Below are 22,825 nucleotides of genomic sequence, written 5' to 3'. Positions count from 1 at the left end.
ATAGTAGCTATGCAGCCAATTGAAGGAATAAAAGGTAGAAAAAGGGGGAAGAAAGAAAGAAGTAAAAATGAAGATTATTTTTCTGTAGGGTTATAGTTATTAAACTTTAAAAAATTAGAAATTATTAGACCTGAAGTCTTCCTTCTGTTGCTAGTCTAAATTGACTCTAATCTTTTCCTTATGTGATATGGCATCCCTCAATTAGCACCTTAAATTTGACAGTCCTCAACTCTGTTCTTCTGAGCAAGTGATTTCCATTTCTTCCTGTCCTGCATGTCAACATTCTAAGCAATGACAATGCTTAGCAAAGAGCGATAATTAATTCTCCATCACCTGGAAGGAAGACTGGGGATAATGTCTGAGTCCATTTAGGCTGCTTAACAAAATGCCTTATCACTGGGTGATGCATAAGCAACAGGTATTTATTTATATAAAAGTTCTAGAAGCTAGAAAGTCCAAGATCAAAGTGATACCTAGTTCAGCATTTTTGGATGTAAATCTGTCATTTCCATTAACAAATCAATTCATACTGTTGATAATCTTCTCTTCCAGCATGTTGTTATTTATCAGATGATATGTGAAAGAATTAGATATGAGTCTTGCACAAAATAAGTTCATCCTTTATTTTATTTTATGTAACAAAATTCATATATATCAGATAATTTATAATGAGACATGTTTGTATATCAACATATATAAAATGTGCAGGCAGGCCCTCTTTTCTTTTTCAGAGAAAACATCTAATAACCTGAAAAAGCCTACACCGCTTAATATCATTGCATCAGGGCTTATCTTTTTTTTATTTTTCTGGTTCTTTTTTGTTATACATGACAGGAGAATCATTTTGATATAATTATACAAGCATGGAATATATCTTATTCTAATTAGGACCCCATTCTTATGGATGTACACCATGGTGGATCACTATGGTTTATTCATATTTTGTACATAGTAGATTTATTCTACTGTCTTTCCTTTTCCTGTGTTCCTTCCCTGCCCTCCATTCCCCCTTGTTTAGTCTACTGAATGTCTATTCTTCCCCTCTCCCCCTAAGTTTGGATTACCTTCCCCATATCATTGAAAACATTCAACCTTTGGCTTTTGGAGACTGTCTTGTTTCACTGATTATGATAGTCTCCTGATCCATATATTTACTTGCAAATGTCAAAGTCATTGTACATTATGGCTGAGTAATACTATTTTAATGTTTGAATTTTGAATGAATACAAACATTGAGAGTAAAGTTGACTTTTAAATCTCAGCATTGACACTTAATAGTTGTATATCTTTGGTGATATTACCTAAATTCTCTGTGGGAACTCTTATCTGAAAATAAGGAACATGCTGAAATGGTGTGGAGATTCAATGAGATAACATATAACATATAGCATATTACACATGCTAGGTTAGTTTGAATTTCAATGTTTTCTTTAACACCTATCTTTGACTAGTATGTAACATACACATTTCTCAAAAGGCAGAATAGTGTGAGAATGCAATGATTCCCTCTTGAGAATTTACCTAAAACTACTATATTTTAAAATGGGATCTCTGTAAACACAATTAAAGGCCCTGCCTACACACGGCACACACGTGTGTCTTATTTGTGAATTGTGTTAAGCAAGAGTTTTTTTTTTTTCTCAAATAAATGATGAGCTTATTGTGGGCCAGATTCATATATCTAGGACTTTCAAATATCATCCAATGATACTGATACTTTCAAATATCATCCAAATGATATCATGCTGGGAAGAGAAGATTTTCAATAGTATGAATTGATTTGTTGATGTTACAAAGCAAATGTCTAGGAAGTGACAAATTGACTTCCAAACATGCTAAATTCTATAACTAAAAGAATCATCAAGTTGATAATAAATTTTCTTGATTATGTTGTCATTTGTCCTTTTTTCCTCCTTTTAACATGGATATAATCCAAAATTTCAAACCAGGGTCACCATGTAATAAAATAATGATCAATGACCTACATCTTTTTTAATAGAGGGGAAATATCAGCTCACAACCATCTCAAAGAAACACTGCATGACATTCACAGTGTGTGTGTGTGTGTGTGTGTGTGTGTGTGTGTGTCTGTGTCTGTGCGTGTGTGTGTGTGTGTAACTTTTCACTTAATTTTAAATGACACTCTCTCCCTAAAACTCAAGACTTTAGACAAGTTCAGTTTTTCATGTCCTCCAGAATAAAAACACTTTTCAAATGTGATTTTTCTTAGGATTACTATTGGAGTTACTGCTTCAGTTATATACTTAAGATTAGGTTGAAATATAATATATACATATATATTTTCATTTAATATAACCTCATATATAATATGTATTACATATATTCATATATATCTATACATGAAGATTATGTGTGTGTGTATATGTGTGTGTGTGTGTATTTAACCACCCAAACACCATATGATTAACTAAAAATCCATATGGTTAATTATAGGAATATATATATCCTAGTCCTAAAGAAGAAATGTATGGTTTATTACAGGAGGAGATCTGTGTTTGTGTGTGTGTGTGTTGGAGGGTGTATCTCCGACCCTAAGAAAAATCACATTTGAAAAGTGTTTTTATACACACACACACACACACACACACACACACACACACACACATATTCATTTCTCTTGTGTTTGTTGAATTACATTCTAAAATATCCCCTTACTACAAAAGGTAATAGGAAAAAAGGTTGTTTTAAAAATTGATTTTCAAACCATGAGGCAGCACTTTAATTTGCATATGGGGCAACTATATCTCCTTAACTATTGTTTATTAAATTCTAAAACCTCATCCTATTTTGAGAGCAACTTCTTCTGGCCAGATACACTTCTACACCATTGCTCTTGCACATGCTTTCTCCCCAAGTCAAGAATGTACTCTATCTAAGCCCTAAAATCAATTCTTTTCATGTGAATGTCACAGTCTTCTCTAAACATCCCTTCAATATTGATCATTTTCTTTTCAACTTTGCACAAGATGATGTCAGCACATCATTTCATTTCAGGGGAAACTTCATGGCCCATGGCTCTTGTTGAAGTGAGAGGCCTAGTGAGCAAGTCTAAGTGTGATGTGCAATGGCTTCCAACCCAAAAGCTCACAAAAGACCTGTTACATGACCGGGTATGCAAATAAGTAGGGAGAAGCAAAACTTCCTTCATGGGAATTTGAATTAAGACAGGTAAGAAGATGACCCTAAGAAGCAGAAAATGAAAGAAAGCAAATAGCAGAATCAGGAGATTGAATCCCAGCTTTGACACACACAGTGCTATGGAGGAATTATGAGGAAGAAGAAGCTCAGATGTAATGAAAAAACAAACAAAACAAAGACAGAGAGAAACAGTAGGCCCATGGAGCTCACACTATATACTCTTGTTGAGGGGAGTAAACACTAACAGGGGATGGGCTATGCTGATATTGGTCACCGGTATTTACAGCAAGAGAACCTTCTATTTAGACTCCAAGCTCTGTGTGCTCAAGCTCTACCAGAATGTGTGCTTCACTTGATACTACACATGTGGTGTTGCTAACCAATGTATAATCCATTAAATTTTTTACCAACAGTTTATAAGCATCTCGAGCTCTGTGGTCATATCTTTCTTCTCATTTTTACTGTTTTACTCAAATACCTAAACAATACTGGACACTTCCTAAATGTTTCCTCATCAATTTAAAACAATTTAGAGGTCCTACAAATTCATCTTCACCCAGAAATCCACAAATTTCAGGACTTATTATTTTAGTGTATAAAATAACAAGAATTGCAATCTAACTTGAATATGTTTATTTCCTCATTTTGTCATTATTGTTAGGGCTTGGCAATAAAAATTCAGCATAACTGGAGCCAAGTATCAAGAGTTTAATCTGTAGGTAGTTGAGTTTTAAAAATGGCAAGAACCTGTCAAAGATTGTTTATATTAAAAAATGAAGAAAAACATTATCACTGAATTATAAGAAGAAACATAGGAGTATAATATGTTTTTTCATTTGATTATCTATTCCCACCACTTGCTTTACAAATGGAATGAAGTCCACAGTTTTTAAATGAGTATAAAAAGTGTCAAATATGCAAGTCACAGGAAAATGCCAGAATAATTTCTGGGTGGTTTCAAACTATACAAATGGATAAAACAGAAGTATTAGTCCTCTTGAAATTAAAGACAGTTATTAAGTTATCATGCAGTATCTTCTTTTGACTAAATAATTTTAGCTTCCTTAGCATTTTTATAGAAGTCCTTTTCCTCCCTTTAGTCATTGGTAAGTTTTTATTTTTCTGAACCAGCCAATTTTTCCACATCCTCTTCAAGTAATTTCTATGACTTTACAATCAATTTGTGTTGAACAGCAGGATGAACTCAAAGGATCAAAGATTCATTTAGATTTTATTGGCTTGTATTACAATAGCGACAGAATGTTCTGGCTTATAGACCAAGAAGAGGAAATAAATATTGCATGTCTGACCTGCAGAAAAGTTTTTAATTCTATTATAAATGTTACTTTCCTCAGAAACCAAATTGTCTTCATTATGCAACAGATGGAGGGCTCAGGAGCTCTCAATTTTTCCCTTCTGATTCTCATAATCCTGAACCAAATAGTTGAGCCCTTCTGAATATTTGGGGAAAAGGACGCTCCTCTTCATGCTCTTCTTACACTTAGGCATTTCTGGCTTATCTGTGAATGATCCAGATGTGCTTTTCAGCACCGCATCTCCCTGCTGTTTTTCCAGATACTAGCATTCATTTTTATAAGTTCCACATAAGTTTGGCCCACAGAAATATGGGTACAGGGTGGGGGCAGAAGATAAAACAAATAGGAAAAATTTTAAAACTTTTAAGACAAGCTCAATGTTTCAGTCAGTATTCCTGGAAAATTAACTCAGCAATTTTAATTCGTTAGCTGATAATCAAAAATTTGTCATTATCTTGATCTGCACTTAAAAGAGTCCCCTTTGATATTATTGCTGTTCCAAGACAGAGTGCTGAAGAGAAATACAGGTGAGGGATTGAATGGAGACTTAGTACAACAAGGTTATGATACTTATTTTGAATTAGTAATTAGGCAACTTTCCAGTTTTCAAAGTTTCATTCTTCATTTGAACAACATACATGGAATAATACATGCACCATATAATTTCCTAAGCAGTTGACCTCAATAAATAAAGAAAGTTAACTTTGAAGACTCCAAAGTTCTTTCTCTCTTACTGATTTTTACGGTCTTTATGGTCTTACTGATTTTTGAGGCTAATGAAGTTGCTTGGCACCTTCATTTCATTTCTGGATATTCTTTCACTTTACTCCTATTCTGAGGTGCTTCATTCTACAAGAATCACAGATTCTTAACTGAACACATATTTTTAAAATCTCATTCAATTTACACAGGTTCTCTTCAACTAAAAACAGATATGTGTCCTTTACCATATCCCAATATACCTTGCACATACATGCTCTGAAAAGAGTAGAAAAGCTTGCACTTTTATATTCTTAATATTTAATGAACATAGGGGTCATGGTTTGGATGTGAGTTGTCCCCCAAGCCTCACATGTAAGATGATGCAAGAATGTTCAGAGAATAAATGATTGAGTTAGGGGAGCCTTAACCAATCAGTGATTCAACCCCCTGATAGGGATTGAGTGAGTGGTAAATAAAGTGGTAGGTGTGGCTGGAGGAGGGGAAATTGAGACATGGCAATCTGGTGAGTGGACTCTATCTCTGCTTCCTCATCATGTGAGCCATGTCTCTCTGCCACACTCTTCTGCCATGATGTCCTGCCTCACCTTGAACTCAAGAAATGGAGGTGGCCTTAGATGAATTAAGACTCATAAAACCATGAGCCCCTAATAAACTTTTCCTCTTCTTCAGTTGTTCTGGTTGGGACTTTTAATTAAGACACAGCAGAAAAAAAAGCTGACTGAAACAATAAGTATGCCCCAACAGCTTATGAGGAAAATTATTTGACAGCCCTGCCTGTATACAGTCCATTTTGTATTGGTCTTATTCAATAATCTAGGGTACAGCAGGATTTGAATCAAGGCTGCTAGGACAAGAGTTCACAGCATCTATGGTGAGGGGTTAACCTGGGTTTTCACAAGTTAGTCTAGGCAATAAATGTTTCCCATCTATAGGTACAGTAAAAACCTTTTGCCCTATTATAGCTAATGAATGAATTGAAACTTTTTCACCATTTTCAACAGGAGTTTAGACACTTTGTGCAACTTATACTAAATGCAATTTTCAAGAAAAAGAGTAATTTTGAAGTCATAAAATTACAAATGTGATGGCAGAGATTGTTTGATAAATTTAGACTAGAGGCTGTTTGCTATACCACTTGACTTTTTACCTAAGGAAATTTTTATTATCATTTAAAGAAAATGCACATTATGCTTATTTGATGTAATAATATTTCACAAAATTTTGATTTGCATGACCTCAATAAAATAAATAAAACGTATATTTGGCTTCATTTTTCTTTTGAAAAATGATTTCTAGCTCTTCTTCAGCTTATTTAAGTTTTGGATACTGGGATAACTACTGATTAAGAATTATAATCAGAAAGAGCAAGAATTTTGTATTCTAATTAGTACTACTAGAAGTTTGAAGTCACTATAGTGTCAATATAGTGACTTTATTATGATGAGGCCCCAGGAAGAGGATAGTGCATACAAAGTTCTCATAGACTGTCTACCACAAAGTTAATTTGGGACCCCAAATTTTTGGTTATATTTACTTATTCACGAGGAAGATGGTCTGATACTTTTCAGTTTTTGTACAATATTATGTATTTCTATATATATATTTGCATCACCTAATCTTTTTTAAATTTGTTCTAATTAGTTATACATGACAATGAAATGCATTTTGATTCATCAACATAAATGGAAGTTCTATTTCTTCTGGTTGTACATGATGTAGAATCACATTTGTTGTATAGTCATACATGGACGTTGGGTAATAATGTTAGATTCACTCTACTATTTTTTCAACCCTTTTACCCATCCTTCCCTTCTCTGCTCTCTACCTAATCCAGAGCAACTCTTTTCTTCCCCCCAGTTGTGAATTAGTATCCACATATCAGAGAAAGCAGACAGCCTTTGATTTTTGTTTGTTTGTTTGTTTGTTTGTTTTTGGTAATCAACAACCAGCAAGCCAGGTCTAAAATTCTTTAAGTAGGATACTGGGTTTTAACTTTAATGTTTACATTTGTACTCATGGTTCCTCTTATATTTAATTGGGCTCAATCTTAGTACTGAGAGTCAGACTTACATCTTGTCTGTGTTATCAGTGAGGGCCTAGCATCTCTAATGACCTCTAGTTGTTTTAGTGAAAGTTGTATTATTGTAAAGCATTAACAGAAAATATTATGAAGTTTACAATAAAATATGAAATGATATTAGCAAGAGTAAGCCATGTTGACTTTGCATAATAGTTATGATGCACGAAACATAATTTTTATAATCTGAAACCTTTACTTTAGACTTCAATTTGAAAAAAAAAAGAGCTTGGTGGAATGCTCTTGTAAATCTAATAAAATTTAAAAGATTTGTATAAGTGAAAGATATGAATACAACTAGTATACCAAGAAGCAAGTAACAGCACCATAATTGCACTGTTGTTCTTATTTTAACCAAGTTTAGTTTTAAAGAAAAATTCAGAATCTATAGTGTAGTTTAATCCTCTAAACTAACAGTGATGATATAAAAAAAGTTCTACATATCCTTAGACTAGTTTCCCTCAATAATAAAACTTTACACAAAAATTATCTGGAAAGATAAGAGCAGATTTACTCCCAACCTCACCGTGTGTATGTGGGGGCAGAGGATCTTTACTCACAGAAGCCACAGGAAGCAGCCAGAGCCCCCATTCCGGAACCTCTCTGATGTCACACTTGTCGTCATGACACTCTGGGTACAAACCCAGAAGAGCCATCTGGTGGCTCTCATTTGTTTGAGAGCAGGCGATGAGCCAAGATGATCTCAAATGTTTTCTCACCTTCACCCAAAACTACAGCCAGATCTGCCTGGCTTTTGCCAAGCCTTTGGGCATCCTTTAGTGTGTCAGCACTGACCACTTTGAGTGGCCTCTTTTTCTCCATCCCGTGAGTATCTCATGCAAGCTGCTAGATTTCTTACAAAGAGCTAGAAGGGAAAATAGTGATAGTGAAGAGGCAGGGAAGCGGAGAGAGAGGATCAGGAAGGGGAAGAAGGATATATAGTCAGAAGCATAGAGATCTAGAGTGCCTGATGCATTTAGGAACCGGTGGGTAATGCTAGTGACATTTGATGGTGTCTGTGGTATGTTTCTGTCCTTAAGGAGTGTGAGTCCTACCTCAGGCAGGCCAGGCCTCATGGGGCACTCTGGGTTGCCCCAGACTAGAACTGAGTCTGGCTCTGTTTTCAGCTGCCGAGCCCTGGCCCAGAGTGGAGAATGGGCCCTTCCAGTGGCCACTGGGATCCTCTGTCTCCTCAGTTTCTACAGCCTCATTTGCATGAACATATCAGACCCAGGCATATTGCACAGAGGTAAGGCCTCAGAACCTGGAGAAGGAGGGGGTAGCCCAAGGGCTGAGGCCTATAGGGTGATTTCTAAAGTGCTCACCCCACCTAGGGCCTCAGAATCCCTTCTCTCAATGTCATCCTTAATTAGGTGCTGGCAATTTATTTCCCAAGCCACTGAGGTGTGATAAAACAGAATCATGGAGGTTTCCCAGGTGCTTTAGAAGACCTATCAGGCTGGCAAAAGAGGCCAGGCAGGCTCCTCCAAACCACGCAATTGATCCTAACTCCTTCCTATTTCACACAAGTCTCTAATCACTGATCACTATTCCAAAGGGTGGAGCTCCATAGAGAGCTCTTCTGGCTGGAAACCCCCTTCTCTCTGACTGCAAGCCCATGTGAGTGGTCAGCTTGCTCAACAGGAACCGGGATTCTCCTGCCCACCTCCTCCCCACCGTCTTGCTGTCTTGTGATTCTACGGGGCTGCCCCAAGCAGCAGAGTGCTCCAAGGGCCTCCTGCCACTACCCAAACTTCTTCTCATGCCAGGCTCTGTCGAGCAGAAACCAGAGGCACCCTATGTGGCACACTTGAACAACAAATCTTTCCCAATGCCATGGTGTGCCAAATGTCATCTCCACCGCCCGCCCCGAACACACCACTGTGAAACCTGCAACATCTGTGTGGAGGTGAGTACTCGTCCTCCCAGTCCACTCACCAACCCATCCCCAGGCACCTAGCCAGGAGAAGGAACCACCCATCATAAGGGGGCCAGGGGTCTGTATGAGACCATCTTCCCACACTGCTATAAGTAGCTCTGACACACTGTTAGTCGCTTACATATGTCATTGGCTCTGTGTCTGCACCTGTCCTGAGAGACTGGCTATGCTTGCACTGGTGCTGACATGCAAAGGGCATCCCATCCGTGCTGACCTGGTGGAGCCAGGGGGAGGAAAGGCAGTGACTGTCCCATCCCCTGCCTTGCTGATACTATAGACCCAAATTTTAGGCCGGATGCAGCCCTGTTCTGGGGATCTTTGCCTGTCCCCCTCTGGGTGTCCCAGTTGGAGGGTTTCCTTGGTTCTCAGTGCTTTTCTCTCGTGTGCACACCCTGCATGGGTTTACAAGTGCACAAGGCTGGCTGGGAAAGGCTGTTTCTTTCATCTTTATCCAGTATCTGAGAAAATAGAGGCCCAGATTTATTCTACATCCTGTTCCAAGTGACACTGGGCAGGTCTTGTCTCTAAAGACCTCAGTCATGACAGGTGACCTGATGAGCCATGGATTCCTAACTGTTCTCTAGCAATGGAAATGCTGCTTTCTCCCTGGAGATGGGAGCTCACGTGTAGGCCCAGAGCAGGTGGCCTAGAGGGCTGGGTTGTGGGAGGCCTCAGGATTTGGGGGTGCTGGAGGCCAGGACTGACAGACCCTCAGTGCTGCCTCCTCTCCCCTAGGAATTCGACCACCACTGCAGGTGGGTGAACAACTGTGTGGGGCACCGCAACATCAGGCTCTACATGCTGCTCCTCCTCTCATTATGCCTCTACCTGGGTGCCGTGCTGGCTAGCTGTGTGGTATTCCTGGTACACAGAAGCAACATACCCTTCATGGACCGAGCCCTGACGTATCCACAAAGTCCCAAGGGCCCACACTGGGACCAGCTCTGGTGGAGGGGAGGGAGGGGTGGTCAGCCAAGGGGCTGGGTAACTGAAGGCGGAGATGACTGGGCGGGACTATAGGGAGAAGTCAGTTGGGAGAACCCGTTGGTGGACCCCTTGAAGGCTAGTGGGGGTGGGGCAGGACATGGCCTGTGAGATTGAGAATCCAGAGTGGGGCCCATGGAGTGGGGAAAGAAGGTTGAAGTGGGACAGGAAGGACCACAGTGAAGTGGGTGAGGTTGGGCTTAGGTGTAGTAGACTAATTGTCCAGTCCAGGGAGGAAGAGTTGGTGGGTGGGGGCAGTTGGGGCACGAAAAGGAAAGGGGAGGGGTCGATGGAAAGGCGGGGCCAGGAGGGAACTGTTCCCTGGCTTGGCTTCTTAGCCTGTGCACAGCATCATAGTGGCTGTACCTTCCGCTAGCCTCCTGGTGCGACTCATCCTGCAGCTGCTTATCAAGGCCAGTGCGGTGAGCACTGCAAGGCGCCCCTATGAGACCCAGGTAAGGGGACCAAATGTGTTTACCCTGATACCCAGCTGGCCACCTCTGCCACTAGGCACTATCTCTGCTTTCTCCACTGCCCTTGGCCCTGATGGTGCCCCTGAGTCCTTCCTGACCCACATCTTAAGATGCAGCCCAGATGTCTCCTCCCCATGGAGCTGGGTGGTCATGCTCCCTCCTGGGCGCATTGCATTGAAAGCCTACTGTGAGCTAGGCTGTGTGTTATTTGATGGATGGGTATAGAGGTGAGTAAATACATCCTGCCCTCATGCTGATAAGCAGCTTGCAATCAGAATAACACCAGCTGACACCCAGGAACACTCGAAGAGATGGGGTTGGTCCTGAGTGTGTAGCAGACAGGAAGAAGCTGGGAGTTTGGCAAGGCAAGGGCTGTAGAATAGGACATGCCACTCTGTGTGTCCTTGGATGGTGTGTGATTTTGGATTGGCAGAAGGCCAGATTGCATTGCCTGTGAGAGACACACCTGTGCACAAAGGCATGGAAACATGGAAGTAGTGTGTGAAAACAACAATGGACAAAGGGATCTAATTCAAGCACAGGGTGGCATGAGCAATGAGGTTAACCCCATGGGGTCAAGATTAGAAAGGCCCAGAAACTCAACCCTGGTAATTAGTTTGGATGAAGTCAAACCTGGAAGCCATGGCAAAATTTCCTCAAAATGGCATTAATGAGGAATAATTTACAAATCAAAAAATTTATCCTTTTCGTCTATAGTTTGGGATTTGGACAAATGCATACCATTGAGTACTCTCCACCATGGTCATGTTAGACCAGTTTCATTACTCCAGAAAATCCTTTCATCTCTTGTCAGTTTCTCTCCCTACATCCTTGTGGATTTTTGCTTCCCAGAATCATGTATCCGTGCAGTTGTGTGCTTTTTAGTCTGGCTTCATTCATTTAGCACAACACATTTGAGAGTCATCTATGTTGTTGCTCATATCAGTAGTCTGTTTTCTTTTATTTCTGTGTAGTCCTGTATGGGTGCCCTGCATAGTGTAATACATTTACCATTTGAAGGATTTTTACATTGTATCTAGCTTGGGGCAGTAGTTTTTCTTTGTGTGTTTCTTTGTTTTTCTACCAGGAATTGAAAACAAGGATGCTTAATCACCGAGCAGCATTCCCAGTCCCCTCTATTTTTTCTTTTTGAATTTTTTAAAAACATTTTGAGGCAGGATCTCTAAGTGGCTTAGGGCCTCACTATGTTACAGATGCTGGCTTTAGTCCTCCTGTCTCAACCACCAAGACTTGAGTATACAGTTTGGACAACTGTGCCAGATATTTTGGGGCAGTTCTAAAGAAAGATGCTACAAACTTTGGTGTACAAGCATCTGAACACAAGTTTCCATTTCTGTTAGGAAAAGTTTTAGGGGTGAGTATTGTGAGTTACAAAGTAAACTTAGGTAGAACAACATAAAGGTAACCACCTTATCATTCCTTCTTTCTACCAGCAATGCATGAGAATTCCAGTTGCTAAACTTCCTCACCAACATTTAACACTGTCATTTGTCGGTATTTTGTTTTATTTTCAAATTGTAGCCTGTCCATTACAGGAGTAGTGGTATCTCATTAGGGCTCCAGTCTGTGTTTTCCTAGTGAGCAATGACGATGAGCATATTATCATGTCTTATCAGCCACCCATATGGGTTCTCTATATTATATGAGGGTCCACATTTTGTAAATATTCTCTTGCGATTCGTGGTTTCTCATTTCATTTTCTTCATACCATCTCCAAAGAGCAGGAGTTCTTAGTGGTGTTGTTTTTCCCATACTGGGGATTGAATCAGGGGTGCCCAACAACTGAGTTTCTTCCCCAGCATTTGTTGTTGTTTTTCACTCTACATGGAACATCATGTCACCTATGAGGAGCAGTTTCATTACTTTCTTTCCAATCTATGGGTCTTTATTGCTTTTTCACTTGGGGGTTGAACAGGAATGAGAAGGGTGGTCATGACGGCCTCGGGACTCCTTTAGTAGGACAACAACTCCTCTAAAGGCTCCTTCAGGAAGACAGGTGGACAGTACCACTGGGGGAAGGGGAAAGCTGCAGACCCAGGGACAGCTGAGAAGACAGAGGAGCCTGTGGGCTCAGCACTTCCCATATTAGTCACCCTTTCACCACAGCCATATCTGGTCCCCTCCCCCCTGTGACTCCTCTGCTTAGCCCTTACTCCTCAGCCCTGTGGCCTGCCCTCCTCCTCCTCTCTCCAGCTTCAGTTCACCATTTAGTTTTCCTGGCAGCATTTTACCTTCCCCCATCCTGTGGTTCTTCTAGATCCAGGCCATTGCCCTTCCTCCTCTGCTCTGCTCAGAATGAGGTCCTCCATGTCCAGATTGCCCAGTCTCAAGGGACCTAAATGTGGCCTGCCCTCTGGGATTCACCAGACAGGGCTCCTTTCCATTATTTGTAGCACCTGAAACAGGCACTAATTCCATGCTCCAACTTGCAGTCCCTTCCCTACTCCATCCCTGACCGGAAGCTCCTCCTAGACTTGGTGCTTGATGGCAAGGACACTAGGGAAAGAGCACATCTGTCCAAATCGCAGTTCTATAACTGACTTGCAGGAAGACCTTGGCTGTGCTACTTACCCCCCTTGTCTATAAGTCTTCGCATCTCTAAAACAGGGAAATATGGGTTAATTCACACAAGACACATAGAACAGTGCCTGGTACCAGATAGTGTCCTACCTGCTGCTATTAGTATTACTACCATTCCTTCTGTGGTCAGCTACATGTGTCTCATCTTAAAACCCAAGTAACTCCCACCCTTAACATCCTAGGACTCCACTCTACTTGTTGTACCCTCTGTGCCTTATTCCCTGAAACAGTTGACAGTGCTCACTAGCTCCACACTTCACTTCCTGGCCCACCTCAGTCCAGACCCTGCCCTTGCTGTCATGATGATGCTCTCAACTAGGGGCAGAGCCAGCAGACATTCTTGAGACTACTCTTTCTGGACAGGACACAGCCTCTGAAACCAGAAGGAATGGAAATAGCCTTCTTGCATGTCTTAATGCTTAACGCTCTGGGGGTCTCCTCTGCATATACCTGGGTGCTGTGAGCTAGGTTGCCTATATAGGTCCCTTGATACCCTCTCCCTGCACTACCCTGGCCACTCCCCACCGTGCCCAGGGGCTCATGTTGCAGCTGCACTCTGGACCCTGAGTGTAGGCTGGCCATGCTGTTTGTAGTGTGTTTTCAAAACCCAGTGCAGTGACTTTATTTATTTATTTTTTTTGCTACTGAGTATTGCATCCAGGGACATTTTACCACTAAGCTACATCCTCAGTCCCTTCCATATTTTATTTTGAAGCAGGGACTCACTAAGTTGCTGAGGCTCCTCTCTAACTTTTGATCCTCTTGCCTCAGTGTCCTGAGTCACTGGAATTGCAGGCATATACAACCACGTCTGCTTTGACTGAGATAGTTTTGATGCCCTGAAATATTTCTTGCTGGGGTGTATCTGAGTGGTAGAGCATGTGCTTATCATGTGCAAGGCCCTGGGTTCTTCAGTATCCAGTATACAAATAAAATTTGAATAAATGAGTGAACCAACAAACAAATAATCAACATTTGAGATAGAAGAAAAGAGATAAAGAGACAGAATTCTGATGTCTTGAGTCCCCAAGTTCAGGGGAAGTAAAAGAGGCAGCAAGAAGTTGGGCAAAAAATGGACAAGAAGATACCATTTGATGTTGGTCTGTCCATTGAGACCCAGAATGTGAGCAGGAGCCACAAGAGTGGAGCCAGTGTGAGATGCTGTTCTGGGTACTCTAGAGGTGTTGGATTCTATTCAGGTCTGGTTGTATTCCTTGAGTGTGAGAGAGTAGAGGTATTCAAACAGTGCACAGTTTTTAAGTTTATTAATTATCATTTCTTTCAGCATTTTTCTATACCATATGTACCCCAATCCTTAATATATTTTGTTTTGAGATAGGGTCTCACTAACTTACTGTGGGCCTTCACAAGTTGTTGAGGCTGGCCTTGAACTTGTGATCTTCCAGCCTCAGCCTCCCAGGTCACTATGATTTCAGGCATCTAACATTGCACCTGGAAGGAAACTAATTTCTTTATTGCTGTGAATACCTTAAAGGAGGCAGAACCTCATAGAGCACAATGGTTCCTGTTGCTTTTTGGGTGTATTCCAGAGATGTTCTGATGTGAAATCCGCTTTCCTTCTTGTGCACAATAGTGTTGAAGATCAAAGTCTTAATGTGGAGGCCATGGAGAATTGGGGGTGAACACAGGTGCTTCTGGGTCACTTGCCATTGTTCCAGAATATTTGCTAGTTAAAGCTGTTGAGGTGGGGTTGAGACTCAACCTAGTCTGGGAGCAGAAAGGGGAGAGACTGATGGTTGAAGTCAGAGGGAAGAGAAAATAGAGTAAGAAAGGGTACAAGCTAGTCAGTGTCCATGGGAGGACTTGACATTGGAGCATGACCTTTAATGTTTTGAGTACTAAAGGCTTCAGCCCAGATTTTCCTTTTCCATCTGATTAGTGACTATGAAAACATGATTGGGCATTTCTGCTTCCACTGCCCTCCCAGATAGTGAAAGTCAATAAAGATATATTTTTAGAAAGAAATCAAGAGGTGAGAAAATAATGTGGGAGCAGGATGGAGACACCATTATTGCATCAGTTGAGCAGAGCAGCACTAGAAATGTCTTAAATGATATCTGGAAGGATATGGCAAAGGGAGGTGAAAGGTGATGAGGGAGCCCTGAGAAGGCAGGAGATGTGGGTGCAATGTCAGCACTGGTCTGAAGAGAGCTGCTCACAAGTGTGTCAGGGAAGTCATTCTTTCAGAAGCCTGGGAAGGCTGGAGGCTCTGGGTCACTCTTGGGCTCCCCTGCCCTTGGAATCTTGCCACAGGTCTGGGTTGAGCCTTGCATTAACTTTTACCATCTTAAGGATTGTCACTGGGAGATGGTCTTGCCCACTCCTGCTGATTCTGAGCTCCTCTTTCCATCCCCATCTCCCTCCAGCCTGACAATCCCTTTGACCAAGGCTGCTTCACAAATTGTTACATCCAGATGTGTATGCCACTGGGACCCAAGTAAGTTGGTAAACCTGGGGCTGGTGGGATGGGGTGAAGCTGGGTCCCTTTCCCTGGTCCCTTACTCCATCTCTAAGACCCTGATGCTCCCTGCTCCATTCCTTTGGGGTTTTGTCTATAGCACTCTTGGAGCCTCTGGGAATTTCATTCTGTCTTGCCCTTGTAGGTTCTTGCTACAAGAAATGGGGGTAGAGGGTAACAGCTGCCTGGATGATGCTCCTGGATGAGAGCCCTGAGCTTTATGCTTTCCAAGCTGAGGTTCAGTGAGGGTGGTCAGGGAGAACTGGCCAGTGTGGTAGTGACCCCTTGCCCTTGAACTTTTGTTCTGCAGGTACATGACCGAAGCTGTCAGTCTGCAAATAGAGCTGGGGACTGAATGGGAGCCAACAGAGGTATACATTCCACCACAACATCCTACACACCTCCTTGCATCCAAGTCTCCAACTCTAGTCCCCCCAAGTAGTGGCCAGTCTGCACCTTTACAGGAGGTGTGAAGAGTAGTGAGTGTGCATTGAAACAGGGGTGTCTGTGGAATGCAGCAATTGGAGCCTAAGGATGGGGATTATGAAACTGGAAGGTGCACTGTTCAGGTCACAGGGCTTCAGAACACACTGAGGTGTCCCTGGATAGATAAACATAATAAGACTAAACCATAAGTTTTCTATACCATAGAACATTCTGGTTACAGCTTTTTTGACAAATAATCTTATGGCTTCTTTAAAAGTCATAACACTTAACTCAATGGATTTTTGCTTTCTATATTTAGTCTTCTATTTCACTGGTTTTTCTCTTTCATATTGTGTATAAGTATTATATCTAAAACTTGGACCCCAAATTATGTATTTTATGTTTTTAAAGCCTCAATGTCATTTAAGGGACAATTGAACATGAAATTCCTCACCAGCTAAGAGAGATTTTACATAGTAATCACCTTACATGGAGCCAGGAAGAGAGAACTACTAATGGGACTTGCAGGGGACTATGATGTGGTGGCACATAATGCAGTTCCCAGACAGAGCTCTGAGGCCTGCCATTGGATCCTGATCTCATGATAGTGGATGTGTTTTCTTCATTCATTTTCAATTGGCTCATTGAAGTGAAAGGGAGGCTAGGCATTATATCTTTGTAAAATGTTTTTTGAAAATTTGTTTCTTCTTGAATGTTATTTCTCATAGATGGCCAGGGATTATTAGATGGAAAAATGACCCATGACATAATTAAGACACAATTTTACTTCAGGATGATAGGCCATAAAAGTATTGATTTGGGGCTGAACATGTAGTTAAGTGTAGAGAGCTTGCCTAGGATACATGAGGTCCTGGGTTCCATCCTTGGCAAGGCAAAAACCCATACATCTAGCTTCTAGGGGGTGGTACCCATCTATAATCTCAGCAAGTCTGGAGGCTGAGTTAGCCTGCTTGTAAGTTTTCAGCCAGCCTCAGCAATTTTGTTAGATCCTAAGATTAAAAAGGACTGGGAAGTAAGCTTGGGGGTGAGGCACACCTGGGTTCAATCCCCAGTTCTAAAAAAGTAAATAAATACATAAATGGTTTTGAATCCTACCAATAAGTATTGATCTTTGAGTCTGCCATTCTGACTTTATTCAGAAATGTGTTTATTTTACTAAGCTCTTTCCTCTATTGTTTGAGAGCAATGTTATTAATCTGTAGAAAGTGTTCTGTGAATTTAGTTTGAATTAGTAGAATGTAGAATGAGAATTTTTGGAAACTTTCTTGGGAATTTCTTTTTAACAACTAAATTCAATTTAACATTAATTTTATTAGTAATAAAAATACTGAAAATCACCTAATATTTTGAACAATTAATAATAAATGAAATAATACCTATGCATATGGATATATATCAGAAATCAAGGTAAACTTATCTATTTACTATTATTTATTTTAGGTACTGAGCTGACTCCTGAGTCCTTGTATGGGCATGTGCCACCACACATGATAATTTTAAAAGAGATGGGAAGGAAGATTGTTGAAATTCTTCCCTGTATTCATGAGTCTATGTTATTTACCTTTCCTCCCTATATTTCTGTAGGTCTGAAATATTTCAAATAAAAGTTTTGGTTACAATGATTGCCTCCTCTTTTCTCTTTCCTTTTTTATTCTTTGATCCTTTTGCAATTGTGAGAAGGGCAAAGTCTTTGGAATAGTATAAATGGCTGTGATTTACAAGTCTCAATTCTGATTGTGTCTTTTTCCCCTTAGGTTTTCTGGCACAGTTTTTACTGCTATTGATGTGGCTCTGGGTCAATAAAAGTTAGCACCTTTCTCATACTTCTACTGTTAGACCAGGACACAAGAAAAGACCACTGACTCCAATTAAAATCAAATTAAAGCAAGCTTATCATTGCGACAGGCCGGGCTGCCTCTCCCACCCAAAACAAGGCAGCAGCAGCTGCTTTCTGAAGTCCAGATTTATAGCCCAGAAAGTTACACAAAGGGGGTTTACAGATAACAAAACTCTGACAAGCATAACACAAATGGTAGTTTACATTTTTGCTGGCCCCGACAAGAGAATTGATGAAGGTCATTAGAGCCTCAGAGAGGGTTGTTATCTGGCCAGGGAAGGCCAAGATTTGTTAGGCGTCACTAAAGTTTCAGAGAGAGCTGCTCTCTGGTCAGAGAGCCCAGGCATGGGTGAGTTCAAGGCACGCGCAGGCATTCCAAGCAGGTTCAGAATTTGCAGTAATTTATAGTAAAGCCGAAATTATCTTTTCATGGTTTTGTGGCGATGGCTCCCAATTTTAAGAAAAGATCAGGTTGGGTCTACCACTACATGTATATTAGCTTTCTTTTAGGGGAAAAACTAGATGAAGCTAAGCATAATCAATAGCAATGTAATTTTTAAAGTTAAATATGTTGCAAGAATTAATCTATATAATTTCATACCATTCTCACTTTAGGGAGAACAAATAAGGCATTATATCATGAATAAGCAAATATTGTAAAAAGTATTTTCCCAGGTAGGAGGGACAAGAGGAGTAATTCTTGGCACTGGGCTGAGCTTAGGTGGGCTAATCAACTTCAAGAAAAATTAGAAAAAGATTTAGGGTCCTGGTAGTGGAAAATAATGTGCATATTCAGTATGCAAGTCCAAATACTCATTTGTCAGTTATAATCTCACTATATAATAATATCATGTGTTACTACAAATTATTAACAGGTTGGTGTTTGTTACTTTCTAAGAGAATTAGGAAAACCACAGATTTATTTTTTAATTACGTTTCCATTATAGGTTGCTATTAAACAGATTAATTTACAGAAACACCCACAGAAGGAACTGATCCTTAATGAGCTCTTGGTGATGATAGAATAAAAGAATCATAACATCATTCACTTCTTAGACAGGTAAATATGTTTGAGGTTCTTTTAATCATTGGGATAAAATCATGGAAATTTGTAGTTTGATGGAGGCTAGCCACTTTGAAGTGTCAATACTGAGAAGGTCCTTTTGCTACAAGGATATTACTTGTGTTAGTGTGAAAAATCAGCTAAATGAAGGACATTGCTGATATTGTGTCTATTCATGCAAATGATCAGACACAGAAACATTAAGGAATGATCAGCTGAGATTCATGTCTTAAGCCACAAAGTTGACTACACACATTTCTTTCTGAAATGTTTAGATTAGTTTTTAGATTTTAAATGCTATTCTTTGTAGGTAAATTGTACATGTTCATCAAAAGCTCCTGTAGACCACATGCTGTAGTGTAAGCTTGTAATCCCAGCAGCTAGAGAGGCTGAGGCAAGGAGGATCATGAGTTCAAAGTCAGCCTCCACAATTCAGAAAGGGCCTAAGCAACTCAGTGAGTCTTAAATAAAATACAAAATAAGGCTGGGGATATGGCTCAGTGGTTGAGTGCCTCTAGTTCAATCCCTGGTAACCCCCTCCAAAAAAGATACATGAGGTCATGTTTAGAAATTGAAGTTTTGTTTGTTGTTTTTTTAAAGACAGAATGGAATATTAAGAATATAATTCAATCATACATATGAATGAAAGCCCACTAGTAAAATATGATACAATTGATTATATTATATGGTTATAGGCCTTTTTATTTCTTACATAAATTGTTTAGGGTGAGGAATTGGTGATATATTTTTCAGGCTTTATCCCTAATTTTGGAGTATGCATTAATGGAAATAAATTTTCAGGTACATTTGGTGCTTTTTAAAATAATATTTCAAGTCAGCATGGAATGCTATGTAAGATAAGCCACAGGCTTTGGAATTATGAGACCTTGACTTCAGATGCTGATTCTGTGACATACTATGTAATCTAAGATGAGTTCCTTAATCTCTCCAAGCCTGTCTCTGTATCTGCAAAACAAGATCAGTAATCTCTAATTGTAGGGTTATTTTTGTTGGAAAAGTTCAAAATATATACCTAGGCAACTATTATGGGCAAACTATGACTTCAAAATCATAATGAATATCATAATGACCCTCGGACATTTTTGTGCTGTGACATATTAACTTTACAGTTTTCTTCTTTGCTCTCAAACTATCAGTTCTGTTGTTTTATCATTATGGTGCTTAATATTTGAACTTGAATATAGAGTGTCAAATGTTTAAAAAAATAGAGTGGAAGTTTTGAATGTTCTAATTTTAGTTACCTGGTAGGAGAAGATTTGCTTGTAGTAATGGAGTACCTTGCTGGTGGGCCAGTGACTGTTGTTGTTACAGCAACCTGCATGGATGAGGCACAGATTACTGCAATGTACAGAGTGGTGATTTTGCATTCTTTGGGACAAACTAGGGTGATGTGGGGTTAACAAGAGATGATTAAAAGGAAGATTTTCCAAGAAGGGGAATTTTTGTTTTACACAATCTCTGCAAGTTATCCCATCTTGTTTTATCTCAGATGTGAGTTTTAGCCCTTCATTGTAGGATGCCTTGGGAATGAGTTACAGACCCTATTTTATTTTTATTTTTTTGTATTAGGGATTGAATCTACAGTTGCTCTACCACTGAGCTATGTGCCCAGTCGAAAAGATGCCTAGGCAAGCCTGGAACTTGTGATCTTCCTACTTCTGCCTTGGTGTAACTGGAGTTACACATGCCCAGTTAAGCCTTTGAAGAACAATTATTATCACTAACAAATCTCATTATATTCATCACAATATTTTATCATCCAGTTAGGGCACTTCTGAGAATTAATGGGGCTATAATTAAAAATATGCCACTCAGCTAGGTTTGGTGGTACATGTCTGTAATCTCCATCACTCAAAGGCTGAGAGAGGACAATTGCAAGTTCAAGGGTGGCCTCAGCAACTTAGCAAGGCCCTAAGCCACTTAGTGTGACCCTATCTCAAAATTAAAAAAGATAGGGCTGGAGATGTAGCTCAGAGGTAAAGTCTCTTTATGCTAAATCCCCATTATCCCTCCTCTTGCACATCCACCCCTTCCCACTGAAAACTGGGGCTAGAATCATTGCAGACAAAGCAAGACACATATCGAACTTTAAGATCATTATGTCTGTTTCATTGACGGTGAAGAAATTGGTTGTTTCTTCATATTTTTTAATGAATTTCCAGATGTCCTTTTTTTAAGTTTGTAGAATCTTCCAAATTGCCTAATTCTCAGCCAAAAACAAGTGTTCCATCTTTCCCCAGGTAACTTTTTCTAAATAGAGGAGACTAGGTTAATGATTTGCTTATTGTCATTGAAATGGATCCTACTCTGTCCTGATGTAATAGGGATCATTGTCATAAATGACAAATTATAAATGTTTATGATAGACTATTCTATAATACACAGTGAATTAAAACTTGGCATACTACATAGGCGATTATTTTTATTCAGGTAACTTTCTTGAAAATTGAATTCTAAGTTTGTGTTCCACCTAAGAAGGAAAGAAATTAGAACTCTTGCATAGTTCTCAATACTATATTCCTTAACAAAGTAGGTTTTGTAACTTTTAAAAACTAATAAAAACTTAACAAGAATTTATCTATTCCTACTCAATTGGCTTTTCTCACTTTTTATAGTTGATATAAAATCAATTTCAGGAGTTGTTCTGACTGCATTCACTTGGGTCTCCGTTTCTGTGCCAAAATTTTTAAATTATGACTTACAATTACTGTATTTTTCTGTGCCTTCATTCTTGACTAGAACCTGATTTAATGCTTCTTAAGTAATATATGATTATAGCATTTATATCAGTTTTTGTTTGTATAATAGTACAATACTTTAAATAAGAATTTTAGCACTTACAAATAGTGTGCAGATTTTGTTTTTCTACACTGAGGGGAATAAGAAAAAATCAACTAACTGTTCCCAAGTGCATAATTTATCCCCTCAATTTATATTCAAAAACATGGGGCAAAGAAATTTTTACAATCTCATTCTTGTATTTAAGGAAGGGAGGAATTTATTCTTACTTTTTTTTGTTTAAATACTTTTAGTTGTAGATGGACAAAATAACTTTATTTAATAGTTTCTTTTTAATTGTGATGGTTTTGGTTTCTTTGTTTCAATATTGGGGATCAGACCTAGAGCCCCACACATGCTAGGCAAGTGCTCTACCACTGAACTCTACCATAGACATATTCTTTTATTGTTGATGTCAGGTGTGGATACAGCTTGTCATAAAATCTAACAGAGAAGAAATGAAGAAGACATAGTACATTACATTGATGAACCCCTGAATGCAACAAGACCACCCTCTATCTTACCTGCTTTTCTCAGTGGCTCACCTTGATGAGACTTCTGGGTACCTGAGGTTCAAGTGCAAATAACCACAAGTTTATTCTCTACTATTGAACTAATTTCTAAATAACTTATGCTTATTCACCAAGTGCTGGGTACACTCAGGCACTTAAGCCTAAAATGGCCTAGAAGTTATATGCACTTATCCATCATTTTATAAGACAGACCATTGAAGATAAAGTTTTAAAAATCAATTCCAGAGACTGGTGATATAACTCAGTGATAGACAATTTGGCTAGTGTACACAGTGTCTTGGGTTTGATGTCCAGCCCTGCAAGAACAAAAACCATAAGAAAGAAAGAAAGAAAGAAAGAAAGAAAGAAAGAAAGAAAGAAAGAAAGAAAGAAAGAAAGAAAGAAAGAAAGAAAGA

The 22,825-nt window shown here is 39.6% G+C and overlaps 2 long non-coding RNA genes across 3 annotated transcripts in view; one reads left to right on the top strand and one right to left on the bottom strand.

Moving 5' to 3' along the window:
• The first annotated feature begins 14,643 nt into the window (after positions 1-14,643).
• LOC144376427 (uncharacterized) lies at positions 14,644-17,859 on the top strand. Its single transcript, XR_013436909.1, has 3 exons — positions 14,644-15,730; positions 16,062-16,122; positions 17,639-17,859. It is a non-coding gene; the product is annotated as an uncharacterized LOC144376427 (long non-coding RNA).
• A 2,131-nt stretch (positions 17,860-19,990) lies between these two features.
• The window catches only part of LOC144376426 (uncharacterized), a 35,620-nt gene continuing 32,785 nt past the window's right edge, over positions 19,991-22,825 (bottom strand). For both annotated transcript variants that reach the window (XR_013436908.1, XR_013436907.1), the window contains 2 exons: positions 22,422-22,463; positions 19,991-20,434 (listed from right to left, as the gene is read on the bottom strand). This is a non-coding gene — a long non-coding RNA (uncharacterized LOC144376426). The remainder of the gene's footprint in view (positions 20,435-22,421; positions 22,464-22,825) is intronic.

Source organism: Ictidomys tridecemlineatus, chromosome 3 (genome assembly GCF_052094955.1).
Source record: "Ictidomys tridecemlineatus isolate mIctTri1 chromosome 3, mIctTri1.hap1, whole genome shotgun sequence".
NCBI lineage: Eukaryota > Metazoa > Chordata > Mammalia > Rodentia > Sciuridae > Ictidomys > Ictidomys tridecemlineatus.
This window is presented reverse-complemented; position numbering and strand designations above follow the sequence as displayed.